Genomic DNA, 19,656 nt, shown 5'->3' with positions numbered 1-19,656 from the left:
GGAGAGATTGGTAGGATCTGATGGGGTACAGTCCTGAGAGCAGGAAAGCTGGACTGACTGCAGCTGGGTGTACTCACAGGGAGGTGAGAGGAGGAGAAGAGGAAGTGTGTGGTAAGGCGTGGTAAGGCATGGTAAAACTTCATTGCAAGTGCAGGTGATGTCAGTGTAAAGGGGAAATGGAAAGTGTTCCCTTAGCTGGGACTGGATGTTCTCTATAAGGTATGGTCTTTCATTTCCTGCTTCCTTAGTTATTCAGAGGTACCACCACCACATAATTCTGCTTGGCTCATAGGGCTTCTTTTCCTCTTGATGAGGTGACAAAGCAAGACCTCAGTCCATCCCTGTCTTTGTATGCCACTGTGACCTTCCCTAGCTGGATCTCATTTGAGCACAGACACAGACCCTGAAAATGCAAATACAGCTCAGCTGCTTGTCCATAAGCTCTTCTGCAGTTTAAAGCTGTTGGAAAGGAAGAAGTGTTTCACACCCTACCTTTCCAATGTGGAAGTGAGGATGAATGCTAAAATACTGAAGAATAATGAGACAACCTCTGCAGAGCCTGATGAAAGAGGTAAATGTTTTATCATTTCACTTATCCTCAGCTGCATTTCTCTTAGACATGCAGCCTGTGACAGATTGCTGCTTGTATGATGTGCAACTGGACCATAAGAGCATCCTCTGTCACAAGGTCATGTCAGAAGAGACTCGTGTTCCTTAAGGTGCCTGCTTCAAAATTACTACTCTTGGACCAAATCCTGAAGCCTTTATTCATTCAAAATTTTCAGCACCTTGGAATGATGTTTAGCTTGAGTAACAGCTGCAGGATTTTGCCCATTCATCAGCTTAAGTAATTCTACAGAAATTACATTATTTAGAGTGCTTAGCCCTGGCTTGCCTGTATCTTTATCAGCACAGTGATTTTAGCAACTCTTACATAGGAATCACTTCAGAGCATGGTAAACTTGTGGAGGGAAAATCTCCATGGGAAAGTAAGAATCTGTAGAAAAAGGCAATGGTTCCCCCCCCTCTTTTCAGTGGGCAGGTAATCTATGAGGCAGTCAGGAAAATAGCAATTTGGACATAAATTTGAATGCATTTTTTCTTCTTTGCTCTTGACAGGAGTCCTTGTATTTACAGTATTAGATGAGTTTTCTCAATGCAGTTAAGTTGGGAGGAATCTGCACTGCCTTTCTTAGGTGAATGGATGTGTTGCTTAAGTCTCTTAGTCAGCTGGAGAATTACCAAAGGAAGTGAGACAAGGACTCTGACAGCTCTGTATCCTGCCTTGATCAGAGGGCAATGCCAAGTATTTCAGCAGAAATTGCAAGGTGCAAAGAACAAGGAATAATCTACCAAAAAGACAGTTGCTGCTTAACTGATCAAAGAGTTATGCGAACCAGTAAAAATGTCATATCCTCTCTTTAAACTGAATGGGACTGCTTTTACTAGTAACATCTCATAGCCTTGTAATTTACTTGGTCCTTGCCTTTGTCTGGCTCAGCAGTGAATTTCACAGGGAATACTCTTACAGGTGGCTTTTTATATCAGCTGAAATTCTTTTTGTAGTTGCACACTACCAAGGGTTTCACAGAAGTCATGTTAGATGACGTCTGTGATACTCTAGTTAACAATAATTTAATTTCTTAGTGGCTAGCCCCAGAAGAGGTTAGAGGTGGCTGATTATTCCCTTAGTCTAGGGGCTAGGGGATTAGCATAAGTGATTTAGCCTCTGGCAAGCAAAGGCTATTACTGCATGTTGCTGCTGCAGTCTACAAGAGCTGCACTTTGTGCAAGTCAGAGGTCTGGCATATCTCTACATGGGCTACAGCAAGGGACTTGACAACTGGAGAAACCCTGTAAAGAGGAACTTTCATATTATACTGATTTACTGCAAACTACCAGGATGCAACAGTAAACTCTTCCACTCTCTTCACATTACTCTTATTTATACTTAACATCCAATACTTTGGCTGTCATTCTTTAATCAAGATTTCTTTTAAACCTGTCTGAATTGCTTGGGGAATACCCTGGGTAAATATTGTTATTAGTTAAGTAATAAGACACAACAAGGTGTGAAATATTGCCCTATAACTCATGCCTACTCTGTAGCAGTACATTGAGTGGCACAAGGCCAAATGGTTTTGTGTGTTATTTTTTTAGTTAAATTAAATTGAAAGGACACCAAAAAATTGTCTGGCAGTTAAAACATGACTGTGATGGTAGGAGGAAGAAGGTAGAAGAGTCATTTAATAAGTTCTGCTGTCAACTGCTCACTTTCTAATTTAATGAACAATGAAAAGTACTAAGTGGAGAGCCCTGGAGAAGGGTGTCCTTCACTTATCTAAAGGACAGATTGGACAGAAGCAGCAGCAGCGTGAACTCTGCCATCACTCTGTGGCAGCAGGCCTGCAAGCTCCACTTCTGGGTTAAAATTGTCCATTTTCAAGATCCCATTCAAACTTCTGTCACTCGGCATGAACTGCCGCTAACTGTGGCTTAATAAGATGCTTCCAGGACCATAAATTGCCTTGGGGGCTTCTGTCAAATTGCAAGGCAAATTGAGGCTACCATTTATGAAAATCACCGGATAGATTTTTACTGATGACTTGAGATTCCAACCAGTTTTGTGGGACCAAAGTCAGCCTCTGTATAAATAAGATGGTGCTTTTCTTTGGCTCACGTGGCAAGGAAAAGGCATCAGTAATGTAATGCACTCTAAAAGACCCTTATTAACAGTTTTCTAACTTTTTGAGCCAATCCAAAACCATTTTTTCAACATTCAGCTTATATACAACACAGCGTGCAATCCTGGCCACATGGGGTGGTGACTTTGGCTGGGATTGTCAGGGCTGCACTTTGGCTGCAGAGATTAACTGGCCTCCTCTGAGCTCTCACTTCTGTTTTAGTTTAGAATGACCTCTTTTTATGAGTAAATGGGTCCTGATCTCTTGCTCTGTTTAATAGTCCATTTGCTACAGGCGAGAGTCTGCTTCCAGGAATGGGCTAGTGCATTTTGGGTTGGCTATATATTGGCCTTTAAGGAATGAACTCCTTGCACTGCAAGGAAAATGTAAAATTTTTATAGAATCCTTTTTTTTTTTGTTGTTGTTGTTTGCCTTGTGTAGACAGCTGCTGTTGTGTCCCTTACCCAAGGCCCATTAGCTACCCAGCAGCTTCTGATTCAAACAGCCAGGCTAGAAATGTAGAAAACCACGTAAAAAGATGCTCATTAATCCTTATTTCATTCCTCCCAAAGGCATTTTCCTTACATGCCCAGCATTTTTCACATGCTGGACTACCAGTGCAACAGGAGGTTTCCATTTGCTTTAGTCTTTAAAAGCCCAAGCAGTTTATTTGTGGAGCTTGCTGTGCTGCTTATTCTCTGATGTAGGGTAGGGTGTGCATGAATCTAGTCTAGTAAGCCTAGAGAAGGGGAGGAATCTTTTTTTTTCCTCTTCTCCATAGAAAATACTGCCTCCTTGAAAACAGAACATGAAGGTTAACCAAGTGCTTTCTGCCTGTGTTTTGAGCCTGGGAGAATTCCCAGAGTGGTGCTGTGTTCTTTGCATGCGCTCGTGTGTCTATGTTGGTTTGCAGTTAGCACAAAGACACATCAATATTCCTGATGACAATAAATACAGCTATTAGGATGAGTCAAGAGCTTATCTTAATTGGGTAACAGATGAGCAGGCGTATGTTGCTGTTGAATCCATCAGCATTAACTGGGCAGAGGTAAGTTTGATCAATACTGACACTTGAGTGCATGGGTAGCCACTGGAAAATATTAATTTGCAATCATGACCGGCACCTCTCATTAACCAGAAATGTGTTAACCCTAATTGGTTCAACAAGGCCCTGCTGCACTGCACTGTGCTGCTCACAGCCTTTCTTCTGGGGCCTGAGACAGTTTCCTATGGATGGGAACTTGATGGTCTAAAGTCTGTGCTTTGGGTGGCCAGGCTGGCATGCAATGCACACCCACCTAGGTATGTAGCTGATATGGCTGGGTAGACATGGAGATCTGTGTATTTGTCTGTTCATGTCTTATGGCCAGCTTCTGAGTAAGAGCATCTGCAAGTCTCTACCACAAATCCAGGAGCACTCATATCCTCTGTACCTGTGCATGCACTGGGGGGTTGCATGCGGTATGGACTGAGCATGCTTGTGCTAACATTAGGTTGCCCTCAGAACTGTCAGAGTATGAGAGCAACACTGCTTTTAATGGGAAAACTGTATATATATATGTGTGTGTGTATGGAATACTTATGAGGGTGTGTGAAAAATGTTTCTTGTGCTGTAATGCCAGCAATGACAATTTGTTTTCTTTACCTCAACAAAATCCTCACAACCATCCATTCAAAGCAGTCATCTTTGGCATGTGCCATAAATATGCATAGTGTATATAGAAATATGAGCTGTAAGAGTTGAAATAATATTGTAATTAAGGTCTATGCCTGACAGTAAAGAAAGCTGAATTTGCTGTTAGACCTTTAGTATCTGTGGAGATAAGACTGCTGTCCACATCCACCAAGGAAAGAATGAGAATTTATGGGTTTAAATTGTAACCTAGATCCTCTTGCTCCATATTAGGGATAACTTTCTAGCAGTAAGAATAGTTATGCAGTAAAATAGATTGCCTGAGAAAGTTATTGAATTTCTTTAAAAAAAAAATACTTTGACTGTTAGAACTAGTAAAAGGAAGAGAAAAAGGAGGTTATGTGTTTTGGAATGCTTTTCACTTATGCTTTCTGGTGGCTTTAGAAGCATAGATGCTTCTCTGCTTCTTCAGCTGAACATGGTTTGATGTCAGCATGGACTATGTTTACAGTAACATCATTTGCTACAAATGTATCTGTAAACTCAGCTAGCTTTAATCCCTGTCCTCTGTTTTAATGGTCAAGTTTATATAATGGTCTTTGTGAGTCATCATAATTTGACTGCTTCCCTTTGATATTCTGGGACCTGAAATGAAAGACACCAGGCAGAAGGAAGCAGTTTCTTAGTCAAATGATTTTCAAGATCAAGAAAGATTTTTCTCTTCAAAACTTTTTTGTACTTGTGATGTCTCAACTCCTTAATCTTTCTTTCTTGTTTTAATGGTGAAGGGTGTTATGAAGATTTTAGTAAAAGTTCAGTCCAAATGTATTAGCAGATGAAAATATTTGATTCTTGCCCTGATACCTGGATCATGATTGCCATCCAAGTCCATAGCACTCTTTTGGTCATATCAGCTTTCCAATTAACCCAGCATTTCCTTTTTGGCACTCAGTCTATATCATAATTGATTTCCAAACTACTAGCTTTAAAAGAAAAAAGTTGTTACTTCTATGTAATTCCAGAGGACAGTCAACCATTCTCTTCTCCCTGTTGTGTAAAAAAACCTTTATGCTCCCATGTGTAGTTAAAAAGATTATTTTTGTCTTCCTGTTTCATCAGAGGATGCTATGAGGAGATGCCTGAAACCCAGGGAATATGAAGAAGAGCAACAACAACCTGCAAAGAAACACATTCCAGTAGCTGACCATTTGCATCTATGAATAATTTCAGTGAGGCTGTCTGAAAGATTTATTATTTGGCAAAAAAGAAAAGGAACAACTGTTGGCTTGTTTGAATGCTTCCACAGTGAATGAGTATGGCATATGGAGATTGAGAAACAAGGTCAGACTCTCTTATATCTAACTCTTGCTTACCTGTAGCCTGAATACTTGGCATTTATAATATTTGTATTGCTGCTGTTTCTTGAAGCATCTTTCACAGAAGCTCCATAGGGAATTTTTTGAGTTTTGTATTGAAGACATCCAGTTTCTGAAATCGCAAGAATGTTTTGGGATTTTGTTTTTGTTGTTGTTTGTGGGGGGTATTTTGGGGGATTTTTTGTTTTTTAATGTAAAATTTTTGATCAAATAGACCAGTTGGACCTGAAAATCAAACAGCGTGGTGGCCAAAGGTTTAACCAAAGAAGCTGGAAGTCACATCGAAGCCCCTACTCTAGCTCTGTTCTTAGAAGCCAAGACTTCTCAGGGTTTTTAGTAGTATTTTGGAGGTTTTTTGGTTTGGTTTTTTGGGTTTTTTTTTCCACCAGATGAAGTACTTTCTTAGTCTTACCTAAGGGAGTTGTGGAGGATGGGGACTATTACACTTTGTATGAGCTGTCTCAATAGTTGTCAAATGAAGAGGAGATTAGCAGGCCTACACAGCCAGAGTACTCACCTGGGATGTGGGAGGTGGCAAATACAGAACAAGAACAAGGACTTTCCCAATCCACCCAAATGCTTACCTATTTGTTAAACTTGAATAATTTCCTCTTGTTTTTGAAAAACAACTTTGACAGGTGTTTTTTTTTTTCCCTCTGAAGGGCAATGATTCATTGTCTGACTCAGAAACTCATCAGTCTCACACAAGCCTGCTGAGGTATCTTCCCTGGTTGGCTCTTGTGGCTCTGGAAGTGAAGAGTTCCCTAGACTGTGTAAAATCCATAAACCTCACTGAGGTCATCTGATCAGCTTCACTCTATTAGCACCCTACTGAGCATATGCTTTGGGCTGCCCAAAGTGGTTTTGGTAGAGAGTATTTGTACATGAGAGAACAGCAATGGGGAGAATATGATGATGTAGACCATCTGTAGCTTTCGGGTGTGTGTTCTCACAAAATTAGGTTCTCATAGACAGAAATAATCAGTGACAAGGTGCCATCCAAATTCTTTCAGGGAAAGTCCAGAGGTGCTTAAAGGTCTGTGAGTGCTGCAATCATTCTTTGTGGTGTCTCGATGGGGCCATTCTCATGATGCCTGAAGGATACTCTAGGTCAAGCAAGGCAGCCAGAGAATTTAGCCTTAGAAGTATTGGCAGAAAGGACTAAAGGACTGTCTATGCAGACACAGTCGCTTTGTCCTGAGCCTGCTCTGCCTTATGTGCATTATGTGTGATATGTAATGAAAACTTTTGGCAACATAAAAAAATAGTATGGAAATAGCATTTTCTGGCCATTGCTAGCCTGCTGCTCACTTTTTTCAGAGCAACATTTTCTTACAGAGACAGTTAAAGCAGACAAGCCTTTGGTATTGGGGATAGTGAAAAGAAATGAGAAAGTCTCATGCAAACAAGTGTTGGCAGTCAATGGAATTGTACTTCCTTTTTCCAAGGGCTGGATCTGGCATTGTGTCTTACAAGCCTTAAGAGATTTATTACCTCTTTGACTTGATCTGTGGCACAAGATTTATGGCCAGGCTCAAAGTGCCCAGAAACAGCACTTCTCTCACTCTTTACCAGCACTCTATCTACCTAACACAAAAATGTTCACTAAGTCAGGAATTCCCATATAGTGGGGACTTCTCAGGCTAGGGAGCTCAGCTCTCCCCATATTGGAGGTACCAGGTTCAAAGGGAGGCCCTGTGCCCACACAAGGAACCCAGTGAATGGCTCCCTGAAGGAAATCTGGACTGACGGGAGTACCAGCTTCTCAAAGGCTGATCAAATCATTGCAAGGGTGTTCACATCTTCTCACACAGAAGGGCTGTGGCTGGCAGACTTCAGGACTGAGGGGACTTGACTGTCCAGCTCTTCAGATACGCTCGTGAGCTGGTGACCAGAAAGGATCTATGGTGGGGACATGACTCTTCCACTGGCTACACAGTGAATTGAAAGTTCTTGCCCAGTGAACACCATGCCTCTTTTGTTTTTTTTTTTATTGTTCACCCCAGTTCACCTCTACAAAGGTTCAGGACTTTAATTCAGAGATACAGAAATGTCAGTTGTAGGGTATTTTGCAATGTTTTTGTTAGTGACAGAGCCACAGAATTATGGGGATTTTTATTGATAACTCCAGAAGTCCTTGTACACATCAGCCTTTTCAAAATCTAGAGAACTCTCCTCTGTGATTCCAAATATTCTGTTTAATCCAAAAACTGCCTTGACATGTAATGCCAAGGCTCTACTGTGATTGATTGACCTCATCTGTCTCATCTCTTATCTGGGACTCTAGATGCTTCTATAAAGCTGTGCATTCACAGATGGGGACCTGTGACCATTTCTCCAAGCCAAGGAATTAAGTCATTCTGCCTAAACCTAGGGACAGATACAGGATCTGAGTTTTTGGGTTTGGACCAGTTTAAGTAGCTGCTAATACTGTTAGATGAGAGGGTAGGAAGCAGGGCAGGAAAAGGACACTAGAGAAGTTCTTCAACTCCTGATGGAGTTTAGAAACTGCCTGATTTGGATTTTCTAAGGTGCTGCACTCTTAAGTCTACCTGAGTTGATGGCTGCCTTGCCACTCACAATGTGGCTTAACTGAGTGGAAATTTATTTCCTGAGTGTACAATAAAAAGCACAAAGGTTACCGTATCTGTTAAATCACAGGAAAAGGGAAGAGTGTGGGGTAGAGGGGATAGAGAAAGAAACTCCCAATGCACACAGTTCATCCCCAGAGTGACAGGGAATAGGGAAAGGGTCAGAAAGGGTTTCAAAGCAATTTATTGCCTCTACTTCATCATTACTGATATTTCCAGAGGACAGTAACAACTGTGACTATTTCAGACCCATTGCTTCGCTCTTGTTGATTTTTTGTTACTTTTTTTTTTTTTTTTTTTAATGTTGTCTTCACCACTTCTTTCATCTGCTTTTTATGTGACTTTTCCCCACACAATATTATTTTTTGTCACTGAATTGCTGGAGACCCCCGGAATGCTTTACAAGATGACAGTTCCTGAGCAGTCAAGAAGAAGAACAACAGTCACACAGAATGACAGAAGCACAAAAAAGGAGGGAAGAGAAGCCCTCCAGAGCCTTAATATAGCTTCCTTTATTTTGTCTGCTTGCAGGGACAATATAAACAGGAGGAAAATGACAATAGACTGCTTCACTTCTAATGACATCAAACAGTTTGAATCTGACATTGATGGGGAACTTAGAGAAACCACCATCAATTCCTCAATTCTCCTTTTCCCACTGCACTCTGTCTGGAAGAAGCTATCAACCAGGCATGGTGCAGCAAATTCTTCACCTCTTTCTATAGTCCTGGAATATTGTCTGATGTGCACAAGAAAAATATAAGGTGAGCTAACATTCCTGGTATATTTTAAAGAACTAGCATGAAGGTTCAAATTATTTGAGGTTTCATACTCCACATGACCTCCAGAAAATTTATCCTGTTGGAGAGATTCAGTGTTTTCCAAGGTCAGCTGAAGAAACACCCACATTAAAGAAGCTGGCATCAATGCAATTACATCAATATAGAGCATATTTTCTTAATGTAGAAAGGGCCTTGCTGTCCTTTCAGGAATGAATATTGCATATAGATCTTTCTGAAGGGAAAACAATGAATAAAGCAAATACAGACTTTACAGACATAACGTGATGATGTTAAAGAAAGTATAATTTTTTTGAATATAATTTTTTTGTTGTTGGTTTTTTTGGGTTTTTTTTTTTTTTTTTACTTTCACAAGATTTCCATGTTTTCCAAATGACAGAATTTTACCCCAGAAGCATTTTCTCCTGACAAGTGATCTAGCCATGCTGAATTTCAGGAAAACAAAGATGCTTATAGAGACATTTAGACACAATTAAAAACTGAGATTTGAAATGAAATTCACTGTTCCACATTGAATGTCCTGACTCACCAGAGGTGTAGGATCTCTCTGTTACCAGTTGTGTACAGAGGATCTTCATTGTTTCTTTCTTTTGTAGGGGTGATAAGGGAGGATTCAGAATGGGAAGCTGTAGGATCTCTGGATGCTATTTAAAAAATAAAAAAAACCCCACAACAAACTATTTTACTTCTCCCCCAGAATTTAGTTTCCAAATAGGAAATGCAGCAAAAGAGTAGACGTGCCTGGGTTCTGATGTCTCTTACATTGGTAGATAAAAAGTTGCTCTTCTCCTTCACCTGCTTCATATCTTATTATTCTACAAGCAACATCCAGATCCATATTCAGCCACTTGAAAATGGCTGGTGCCTGGACTGACAAGAGAGAGCAGGCCTTATTTAAGTGACTAGATTTTTTTCTAATCCTCTAAATCACAAATCATAAATGCACTTTTTTTCAGACAGCATGAACCAGGAGATGATGAAAACGTTATTATTGTCATTCTTTTGTAGGCAGGGCAGCACTGGCAATGAAACAGTTTTAAATAGTACTGATAATTGGAAATCAAGTATCAAGACACCGGGGAGTGTTTTTTTCAATAATCCTAACAAGTGATGTTGACTGACTATGGTGAAAGCAACATGATTAACTGTAACTACCATTTCTTGTACACAAGTCTTCTTGTGTAGTTCTTACCCATTCTCCATCTTGCACCTCACTGTCAGCTCCTTTTGGCTTAGAGAAGAATCACCGAGGCTTGCATTCGTCCAAGACATTCAGTTTTTTGCTTCCATTTACTTTGTTTGATGTTCCATTTCACCTTTTATCAAAAATAATAGAACTGCACACCATACTCCTAAATGCACTGAGAACTACACCTTCAGCTGAAGTTTTATGTGCCTGCTCATTCATAACTGTAAAGCTGAATAACAATATCAAAATATTCTCAGATTTTCTATTTGATTGGAGCAACCAGAGAGAACTATATGCCAGACATTAGTCCACAAGGGAAAGCCAATGTGAGTTCTGCTTTGCTTAACTGATCCCCGACTTTGTTCCACTTGAAACTATTGTGCCTAGCTAAAACTCAGTGGTACTTCAGTAAATATCCTTGCTCTATAGAGTATGTTGTGAGACTGGACAGTCATACATGTATCTCAATTAAAAAGGACTCACAATAATTCTGTGTTTTTAGGATAATCTTCATTTTCTGTTGTAGACCACGTATAATAGCAACCTGAACCCATCTAATACAACTGTACCATTGCTACTTTGCTCCCCTTGTGTGTATGTCATTATGACTTTTTTTCCTCCTGGCCTAATGTGGAATTTTCTGGGCCAGCAAATCAGTGAAGGATTTGGTTGACAGTAGTTTTAGCCCACTTTCTGTCATGACAATTCTTGGTTTTCCATCCACTTATGATAACATTACCACAACCTATCCTGTTCTTAATAATTGCACAGTTTCTCTAACTTCTATCTCTGATGCAAAAGAATGACAAGGGATCTCTTCAGTGCACATATATAACCTAGCTCCTGGCTGCCTAGAGGCACTCTGGGCTTTGCTCTCTTCTTCTGTGGCAATTTTGATATTAGAGTGACTGAGTGAGTACCTTCTTACTATCTCTGGGATGTGTGTGAACAAAGAAGATGATCTTCTGCAATTTAGTTTATCTCCTGCTAAAGCAGACTATAAGCCAGGTAACTACTTTCCACAATGCCATCCAATCAGTCGTGTTGACACTCTGGTGTCACCTTTGTGACAGCTACTTCATAGAGATAACAGAATGCTTGTAGCCAATTAGATTTTGCTGATAGCGATACCACAGAGTCTGTCCAAGAGGGAGACCGTGCACACCCACAGCTTGACAATAATAATAATATATGAATGTATTTGAAATGGCAAAGCCCAGAAGGGTTAATGTAGTAACCTATCATAGGTAGCTGCATATGTACAATCCTATAGCAGGGTAGTGGCATACAAGGGACTAGACAGTCTTAGAGGCTCTCAACTCAAACCATTCATACCAGCAGTGTTAGTCGGGTCATAAATTATTTTCAGAAAATTAACAAGAAGAACAAGCTTTGTGACTGAGATGTCTTCTCTCACAGGAAACTGGGGAGCAGCCACTCTGTCTACACTGCACTTGCCTTTCCTGTGACAGAGAAGCAGAAGCTGCTCTGTGCCATGTCCCCAGATGGCAAGCAGGTCATTTTCTCTCACGTGCCTCTCACAGAGGCAGCAGGAAAATGCAAGAGGCTGCAAGCAGCACAATTTTTCTGGCCACCGCAAGAGCCCTGTGTGCTGAGTCACCTCACACGTACTCAGGGAACAGCCAAGCGTGGCCACTCAGACTGGGTGCTCTAAATCATTGTAACCTTTTGCAATGTTTTAAGTTTGCTACTTTAAAAAAGAATAAATCTATTTCGTTTCTACTTCTGAATTTCTTCTTTATACTCTGGTGTGCTCTTTGCAGAAGCAAAAACTATAGACATGTACTCTGGGGAGACGGGTTATTTCTCTAGAATGAAATGAAAAATATTTCTCATGATTTTTCTGGAATAAGGATGCAAAAATATTATTGTCTTGCATCCTTTTCTCTATTGTTCTCTCTTCAATTAATCTTCATTATTTCAATGGTGAGTGAAGGTATTTCCAGTTATTTGTTCTTGGCTTGAAGAAGTCTGGAATTAGCTATCCAAATCAGGTCATCTGTCTAGAAGAGCTTTTCTAAAACTTTTCTAAACCTTCTGTTAAGTGTTTTATATCCAACAAGTGATATGGACAAACTTTCATATGCTTCCTCATGTGCGCATCACCTCCCTTGCAATCTTCATTGCTCCCATGTGCACTGTTGCCATGTGTAGATTTGCACATGAGAGTATGGATGGTAGAGGTGGTTGTGTCCCCCCGCTTCCCAACTCAGCCGGGCAGGTTTTTGTCCTGGCTTTTGAAATCACACCAAAGCTCATTCGTCTTCATCAGCCCTGGTACATAAATCATATGCACAGTAGTGCAGCTGCACTCATGGCTGACAATAGGGTATATTTTTCATAGTGTGGTAACAGCAAGAATCTTCCTGCATCCTGTAAATTGAGTAGTGTGTCTGTATCAAATGATGGGGTGAACAAATAGATACAGTTATCTGGGGCATGTTCTAGATGGAGCTGCTGTTCATGTGCAAGGTAGGCTGTACTATGCCTCTTCGCTGCCTGAAAGATTTGTGACTCCAAGCTGTTCTTCTCTTGTGTAATATTTTGAAATGTTCATGTTAATGTTTTCCCTCTACTGGTGGAGAAAGTATCACTTCTGGTTTTGTATGGAGGATTTAAATATTTTGGTTATTTTGAAGACAAGGGCAGGTGAGTACTTTTCCCTGTTTTCACTTGCGGGCTGGAGTGACTCAGGACACATGCTCATGAGGCCAAGCACAAAATGGCTCAGCACAGACCTTGGGTTATAGTTATCCCTCAGTCTCACAGTAGCAGCTTTAACATCCCAGTTGTTTCATCCTCCCCTGAATATTGCTTTGTGTTTTGCAGGGCATATGCCTAACAGAGAGAGAGCCGAGTAAAGGGAGGTATTTTGGATTTAAGTTCATCTCAGAGAATTTAAATGAAAAGTAGGTTTTAGAGCTCAAAGAGATGAGAGGTTTCCAGAGTCCAGGCAGAATATAGGCAGAGAGGATGGATGACCTTGAGCTGTGCTGTGCTCCATCCTTGCAGAAGCTGGACTGCTTCCCAGCTACCTCTCACCTATGCCATACCCGTGTTCCCTGTACAAAGCCCTTCCACACAGGACAAAGCTGGCAGGCACACAGCAGTCTCATGCAGGGCTGTTTGCAACATGAGAGGCACATGACCTCAAACATACCCCAAAAAGGAGTCTATGCTTTTCTAGGCATACAATAAATTCAAGAAGGGGTAAAATGCTGTGGGCAAATGGCTCAGACTACTACTCTGTTCACAGACATAAGATACTGGGGTGAACACAAGGGAGGGTAGCTGTGTGTAATCCTGCTTTAATTGTGAAGGCAGAATGCAGATTACAGGTATTACTGCTCTGTTATTTCCAACACTGTGTGTTTGGGGAAATCGAAGGAAATTCAGTCCATTCTCAGTAAGGGGAAGAAAGATGCAGAGATACTCAGTCCCAAAGTGGGCCTGGAGCAAGGGGGTAATGGAGAGAATTAAGAATGGATAGAAGCTACCCTTCCCCCAAATTGAGGGTGGAGGGTAGCTGAGCAACAGAAACCTGTCAAGAGGCTAACTAATAACAATTAATAATTTATTGTGCATCAAATAGCTTTTTCCTCCTGGTTTCCAAAAGCTCTTTACAGACTATATATAGTGACTGCATTACAGTGTGGTATGCACTTTTCAGCAGCATGGTTTAGGAAAAGCCCTGCTGCTGAGGCACTGTGGAGCCCCATCAGCCCAGAGAAACACTAGGAAAAGATTTTCACCCTCAGTCCTGCCTGTTCCACTGTTTAAAAGAAAAGATTAAAAAGAAGTGCACTGGAGCAATCATTTGATGAGTAGAAAGAAGGCAGAGCATTGTATGGGTGTTATTTCTTCCTGCCTACAAAGACAGGCTGTCCCAATAAATTCAATTGCATAGACATTGAGAGAAGGAGGATGGGGGTTGAAGGAAACAAATGCATTTTTGAAAGCCTATGATAATGATTTAAAATTGCTTTTCTTCATAATTGCAATTTTAAGAGCTGACATCTAGTGATAAGCCAAGTGCTGGATGTTGATGGCTCATAGAACATGGAGTCTTAAACACTGGCTGTTACACTAATTCTTATCTATCCTTGGACTTCTTAAATTCAGAAAGAGGATGATGTTGCTTCTAGAGGCAGCTGGGGGAGGGTGAATTAGGAGCAACACAAGTGAACACCTAAAAAGAGCAGTTCTGCTGACAGACACACTGCCATGCATTGTGTCATTTTCTCACTGCATCTGAATTTGTTCATCTCTGCCCCAAAGTGGTGCCTTCACCTCCCTGAGGGAACACACAGAACAAAGGTAGAGCCTAGCACTACAGGACAGGATGTGCAGAAGCATATGCCTCCAGGAGAGGACTGCAGGCAGTGTAATGCTTGTAAAAAAGCAATTAAAAGAGCTGAACAAACAAATGATAAATAATGTAGTAGGAGTTGGTGTAATGAACTTCCTTAGGAAAGCTGGCCCATAGGCCAGCCTCAAGCTCCCTGAACCTGAGCAGGAGAAACCCCACCTCTTACAACTACCCAGTGCATAAAGTCACTTCGGAGGAGCAATTAGGGAAGAAGCTGCTTACTCCATTGCTCTTCAATCATGTGCTGCTAAGTTTAGGGGTGATGGGAAACCCCAGTGGATTGACTGAGGCTGCTTTTTGTAAGTGAAAGCTTACTTATGTAAATGTGTTTAAGAGGTGCCTTTCAGTGAAACTGTTTGCTGGATTTCCTGAAAAGAGCTAATGGAAAACCTCTTCTTAGGAAAGATGATTCAGTTAGAACTTGTGTTATGGATTTCACCTGTGGATGCCTGAAACTCAGGTGACCAGATACACAGATTGTCTCTTCAGAGTATGGCCCTGTTAGATACTAATGCTGAGCTGTCAGGAGACCTCCCATTTCCTGCTTGTTTTAATAGTCTTTGATAGACACATAGTGCTTTGAGTGCATTTTGGGTTGTAGTTCTTGCCAAAGTTAGTTGCAACTATGATATCATAGGATTTTCTTGTTTTTTCCCTTTCCTGCCTAACCTTAGATTTATAATTATGAAGGTCACTATTCCTATGGAGATACTGATTTTGTCATGGAGCCTGCAGTTACTATTAGCAATAAATGATCCTTACAGCTTTGTACCAAGGGGAGTGAGAATGAACTGATGTTGGAAAGAGATTAGCGGGAAAACAAAAGTAGCCTGGCTTGAAAGCCTCACCTAAACTTCTGTTCAGTTTATGCTAGGGAGGGGGCCAAGGAAATTTTATCTTCAGGCTGCAATCCCTGTGTACTGCTCTTGCAGCAGCCTTGAGGTTTTGGTAATAGGGCATGGATTCCCCCAAACCCTGGAGAATAACAAAGAAAAGTGGAGCAGTTTACTCCAACTGTTCATGCCAGGCCGTGTGATTCAGGGAAGGACAGAAAACATCACTGAGTATTGGTGGGGAGGCTCTGGGTGGCTGCAGTCAGCTGAAACATCAGCTTCTATATGATCCAGGTAGTGAACACAATGGCACAAGACCAATTCCCAGGACATTCCTCTGCCATATTGAACTGAGCAGTCCCACTTGGGCCCTGCCATTTGATTCTTTTGTGGTGCTAACACCTCCCCCAGATAATGACATATCCTAATACGATGATAATGTTTAGTGTCAGTGGAATATGCAGCTTAGGGTGGATTTTGTCTGTATTTGTACCATCCTTCATGATCTCACTGTGGGGCTGAAACCTGTTTCTAGGTGAATTTATCCCTCAGAATGCAGCATCCCTTTGACTGTGGTCCTCTCTGCCACTTGCATCCCTCCTCCCTCAGCTGTAACCTGCAAGACCCCCACTGACACATCTTGTGGCATCAGCTGTCTGCTTCAACACTTTCCTGGAGAAGGGAGTATATTTCAGCCCTTCCCCTCCAATGGAGCAGAGAGTCCCCAAAGGGTGGAGAGGGAGGAAGTAGAAGCAGACAAGGAGGAAGTTCTTTCAGTGGAGCAGGCAGTGCAAAAAGTGATACCAGACTGATAGAGCAGATGCTGTAACACCGCAGTAGTCCCTGTTGGATTTCTCATCTAAGCTTTAGGCTCCTTGGTGAGCAGGAGTAAATCTAGCTGCTTATGTTCACCTCCTTACTTTGTACTGATTCTCTTACCCAACTATTTTAATTTCTCTCTTCTGTCTCTTTATTAATCTCTTGGGTTTCCTCCAGTCTCACACATTTTTTCTATGCTAATTCACAGACCCAATATCCCAGCTCACATCTATGCTGAGCTTCTTCCCTAGCTCTAGATCCTGAACCTTTTCTTGCAACCATCCCTCTAAGGGTTCTTAGAACTGATCTGTGTGTTTTGCCACCTACTGATCCATTGTGTCTCATCAATTGAGACACTCCTGCTGCTGGTTATTCACCATGCAGGTGTCCCTGCTCTTTACTGAAGAAATCAGAGCTGTGTGTCTCAGGAACTCAAGGAGCAGAGCAGTGTTTATACAGAGCAGTCTCAGTGCAGACAAAACCTTCAAAGTATATTCCCACTAGATCCAACATCATTCTTGAGGTGCAGTATGTGGACTTTTACTTCTTAGTTTTCTGTCACGGTAAATTTATCTGTATTTTTCTTCGCTGTATTGATGGCATCCTTCTGGCATGAAGTCCATGGTCCTGCCTCCCTTGAAGCTGAAAGGTACCAACTTTCTTTGTTTCTTTACAGCTTCTCAAAAAGTAGCTGAGCTTTTGCAGAGAGGAACAAAATTGAAGAGGATGGGGGGGCAACTCAGTGCAATAATTTCAGTGTTCAGTGCAATACTTCACTCCTATAAATCAAGTCTTGAAAGCTTCTAAGGAAGTAAAGCAATGGTGCATCAGACACCATATGTACAGGCCTACCTGTCACAAATATTTTTAATATTGGCTTTGTTTTGAGCATATGCTTTTATAAGAGACTGTCATGGGACACCTATGGTGCTAGAAGGCTTTGGGATAGTCCTGGCCCATTGTCTTCCTTACAGCAGAAGCTTGTCTCTTCTCAGTGGTGGGGAGGTGAGATAAGGAGAGGGAAAATTTAGGGGAACAAGGAATGCTGGGTGGAAAATGTTCATTCAAAGATTATTGTGTTGTTCAGGCCTCATCTTTGCTTTGAATCCATGACATTTTTTCCTCATGTCTCTGGAGAGACTGTTTCTACCTCCCCCATGTCCCCTGCTGCTCTCTGTAGCACAGCCTGCAAGGGGCTGTGAACCACATGTGAGAACAGTTCAGTGCCCATGCTTGCTGCATGGACTGGCCCCTTCTCCTTCATCCCCACCCTGGTGGCCAAACCATGTGCTTTTCCCAGAGCTCTGTAGCTTTTGTACACTCCTTTTACTGTCAGGAAGGGATGGAGATGATGGTGACAGCAGGAAAGAAGGAGGAATGGGGAAGGAGGGAGGAAGCAGTGGGGGCCTGGAGAAAGAAGACCATTGCCTCTGATCAATTATGAATTCTCCTGGGAGACAGCCAGTAGGCTGGAAAGTGAATGATAGTCAAACCAGATGAGGAATTGTTCTGTGTCCCTGATGTATTTTATTCTCGACAGGCATTTAGTTTCTTTAACTATCAAACTAACTATTTCTCATATATATATTACATAAGCTGTGAAAGATAAGGCACACATAACATCAATCAATTCTCCTGTCAGATCTCTTTACCTTTTTTTTTTTTTCTTTTTTAATGCCTTCCACTCTTCTTTAAATTATACTGAAAACAAGGGTATTGTTGACCAAAATGTAGTTGAAGAACCATTTAACCAGTCCAAAAATCAGGAAAAAAAAATTTTGAAAGAACAGTCTGTGGTATTGTTTTGAAGCTGGATATAGAAAATTATGGAGCACTGGTGTATGAATCACAGAATCACTAGGTTGGAAGTGACCTTCAAGATCATTGAGTCCAACCCATGCCCTAACACCTCAGCTGGACCATGGCACCAAGTGCCACATCCAGTCTTTTTTTAAACACATCCAGGGATGGTGACTCCACTACCTCCCTGGGCAGACCATTCCAGTACTTTCTGTTAAAAACCTTCTCCTAATATCCAACCTATATATTTCCCTTGGTGCAGCTTAAGACTGTGTCCTCCCATTCTCTTAGTGGCTGCCTGGTGAAAGAGACCAAGCCCCACCTGACTAAAGCCACCTTTAAGGAAGTTGTAGAGAGTGATGAGGTCACCTTCAAGTCTCCTTTTCTCCAGGCTAAACAACCCCAGATCCCTCAGTCATTCCTCAAAGGGTTTGTGATCCAAGCCCCTCACAAGCCTTGCTGCCCTCCTCTGATACAAGCCAGGATACTGTTGGCCTTCTTGGCCACCCAGCACACTGATGGCTCATGTTCAGCCTGCCATCAATCAGCACCCCCAGGTTCCTTTCTGCCTGGACACTGTCCCCAGCCTATAGCACTGCAGGGGGTTATTGTGGCCAAAATGCAGGACTTAACACTTGGACTCATTAAACTTCATCTTATTGGACTCTTCCCATCCATCCAAAGTTCCAAGTCTCTCTGCAGAGCCCTCCTTCCTTCCAACAGAACAACACATGCTCCCAGCTGCGTCATCTGCAAATTTACTAATGAAAGACTCAATACCCTCATCCATGTCATCAATGAAAATATTGAACAGGACAGACCCCAGCACAGACCCCTGAGAGACACCACTGGTGACTGATCCCCAGCTGGATGCAGCACCATTCCCACTCTCTGGGCCCAACCATCCAGCCAGTTCTTAATCCAGCAGAGAGTGTTCCTGTCCAAGCCACGGGCTGCCAGCTTTTCCAGGAGTGTGCTGTGGGAGACAGTGTCAAAGGCCTTGCTGAAGTCCAGGTACACAACACCCACAGCCTTTCCCTTGTCCACCAGGCGGGTCAATTAGTCATAAAAGGAGATCAGGTTGATCAAACACAACCTTCCCCTCCTAAATCCATGATGACTGGGTCTGATACCCTGGCCATCCTGTAAATTCTGTGTGATGACACTCAGTATAAACTGTTCCATTACCTTACCGGGTACTGAGGTCAGGCTAACTGGCCTATAGTTACCAAGATCCTTGTTCCCACCCTTTTTGTGAATAGGAGTCACATTGGCCAGTTTCCAGTCACCTGGAACCTCCCCAGTGTCCCAGGACTGTTGGTAAATGATGGAGAGCGGCTTCACAAGCTCATCTGCCAGCTCCCTCATCACCCTGGGATGGATCCCACCTGGTCCCATAGATTTATGAACACCTAAGCTGCTCAGCAGTTTTCTGACTGCCTATTCCTGGATAACAGGGGGACCATTCTGCTTCCTGGCACCATCTACCATGCCAGGAGGACAGTTATCCTAAAGGCAAGTTTTCCCACTAAAGACTGAGG

At 42.0% G+C, this 19,656-nt stretch overlaps 1 long non-coding RNA gene across 1 annotated transcript; it reads left to right on the top strand.

The window, feature by feature from the left end:
* On the top strand, window positions 1-9,748 carry LOC306807813. Its single transcript, XR_013775820.1, has 3 exons — window positions 1-111; window positions 8,816-9,048; window positions 9,681-9,748. It is a non-coding gene; the product is annotated as an uncharacterized lncRNA (long non-coding RNA).
* Window positions 9,749-19,656: the final 9,908 nt, after the last annotated feature.

This window comes from Erithacus rubecula (assembly GCF_903797595.1).
Source record: "Erithacus rubecula genome assembly, chromosome: 1".
NCBI lineage: Eukaryota > Metazoa > Chordata > Aves > Passeriformes > Muscicapidae > Erithacus > Erithacus rubecula.
This window is presented reverse-complemented; position numbering and strand designations above follow the sequence as displayed.